Source organism: Hevea brasiliensis, chromosome 13 (genome assembly GCF_030052815.1).
Source record: "Hevea brasiliensis isolate MT/VB/25A 57/8 chromosome 13, ASM3005281v1, whole genome shotgun sequence".
NCBI lineage: Eukaryota > Viridiplantae > Streptophyta > Magnoliopsida > Malpighiales > Euphorbiaceae > Hevea > Hevea brasiliensis.
Window position 1 is genome coordinate 42,718,149 of NC_079505.1, and position 2,290 is coordinate 42,720,438.

The window sequence follows — 2,290 nt, forward strand, 5'->3', positions numbered from 1 at the left end:
CTCAATCTGGTGAGTTGCTATTTGATCCAGAAGTAGAAAAAATAGCTAAATAGTTGAGAAAATTGGCTAAGCAAGCTAAGCAGATCCCGAGTACATCTGAAGGAGTCCAATCTCCAAGGGAATTAAGTTCAGATTCAGATTCCGAAAATGAAACCATGGCTGCTAGGACTTTGAAAGAGTTGGCTACCCCTGATCTAAACCAACAACCTTTGTGTATTCAATTCCCTGCTTTAAATGTTGCTTTTGAGTTAAAGTCTGGACTAATCCATTTGTTGCCTAAGTTTCATCGTCTTTCAAGTAAGGATCCACATGAGCATTTAAAGAAATTTCATGTTGTGTGTTCCAGCATGAAACCTCAAGGAGTTTCAGAGGACCAGATTAAGCTTCGAGCTTTCCCTTTCTCCCTAGAAGGCACAACTAAGGATTGGTTGTATTACCTTCCTTTTGGATCTATCAACTCATGGAATGAAATGAAGCGGATATTTTTTGAGAAGTATTTTCGTGCTTCCCATGCTGCTAATATAAGAAAAGAAATTTATGGCATCCGATAGTACAATAGAGAGTTTGTATGAGTATTGGGAGCGATTTAAGAAGCTGTGTGCAAGTTGTCCCCATCATCAAATAAGTGAGCAGCTTTTGATTCAGTATTTCTATGAGGGACTTCTACCAATGGACCACAGTATGATAGATGCTTCTAGTGGAGGAGCTTTGGTTGACAAGATACCAGAAGAAGCAAGGAGGCTGATTGCTAACAGAGTAGCAAATCTCAGCAGTTTGGAATGAGAATGGATCACACGCCTAAGAAGGTTAATGAGGTAAATACATCTAACCTTGAGAAACAGATTTCTGATTTAACTTCTTTGGTGAGACAATTGGCTATAGGGAACATACAAACAGTTAAGGTATGTGGAATTTGTTCGGGTTCGGGTCATGCTACTGACATGTGTCCTACATTACAAGAGGATGAATCAATGCAACATTTTAATGCAGTAGGAAATTATGGTCAACCACAATGCAGGTATGACCCCTTTTCTAATATTTATAATTCGAGATGGTGAGATCATCCCAATTTGAGTTATGGGAATCAACCAGTACAAAATTGATATCAGTAACAGAGACCACAAGTGAATCAATCACCTCTGCCTCCCTCAAATCAAGGTATGTCACTCGATGAAATTGTTAAGGCTTTGGCAAGCAATACACAACTGTTTCAACAGGAGACTAGAAATAGCATTCAAAACATAGAGAAGCAGATTGGTCAGTTAGCTTCACCTGTGAGTAAGCTTAAAGCTCAAGGTTCTGGAAAGCTTCCATCACAAATAATTATGAATCCCAGAGAAAATGCAAGTGCTATAGTATTGCGGAGTGGGAAAAAAGTTGATAATCAAACTCTACATGAGTCGATGAAAAAGAAAAAGCAAGGAGCAAAAGAGTCTGAAGTTCCTGAAGTTGAGGTAAATATTGAACTTGAACTGAATAAGGCTAATAATTATGTTCTCCCTCTATTCCCTAGCAGGTTGGCGAAGACTAAGAAAGAAGAACAAGAGAGAGATTTTAGAGACTTTCACAAAGGTAGAGGTTAATACACCTTTACTTGATGCGATCAAATAAGTCCCCAGGTATATATAATTTCTTAAGGAATTATGCACTACAAGGCGCAAGTTGAGGAATAATGAGAAGATCAGTATTGGGGAAAATGTATCAGCATTAATTCAGTGGAAATTACCCCCTAAGTGTAAGGATCCAAGTTTATTTTCTATTCCCTATAAAATAGGTGATTCTAGATTTGAATGTGCAATGGCAGATTTAGGAGCATCTATTAATGTAATGTCATATTCAGTTTTTCAAACTTTAAATTTGGGTCTATTGAAAGAAACCAGTGTCATTATTCAGTTAGCTGATCATTCTAATGCTTACCCATTGGGAGTAGTTGAGGATGTTTTGGTGCAGGTTAGAGAGTTATTTTTTCCTACAGATTTCTACATTTTGGATATGGAGGATAGTGCTCCCTCATCAAACTTAGCTTTGATTTTGTTTGGAAGACCTTCCCTAAAAACTGCCAAGACAAAAATTGATGTGGATGATGGTACCTTAACTATGGAGTTTGATGGAGAGACTATCAAATTTAATATCTTTGATGCCATGAAGTATCCTGCTGATGATCATTCTGTCTTTTCTATTGATGTTGTTGATACATTTATGCAGGATGTTTTTGAGTTAAGCATGGAGGATGAGTTGGAAAGAAAATTACTATTGCATGAATTAGAGGAAATTTGACTTGAGGCTTATG

At 37.4% G+C, this 2,290-nt stretch overlaps 1 non-coding gene across 1 annotated transcript; it reads right to left on the reverse strand.

The window, feature by feature from the left end:
* Positions 1-518: 518 nt before the first annotated feature.
* LOC131172396 (small nucleolar RNA R71) lies at positions 519-623 on the reverse strand. The gene has a single exon (XR_009142875.1). It is a non-coding gene; the product is annotated as a small nucleolar RNA R71 (small nucleolar RNA).
* Between the last annotated feature and the right edge of the window lie 1,667 nt (positions 624-2,290).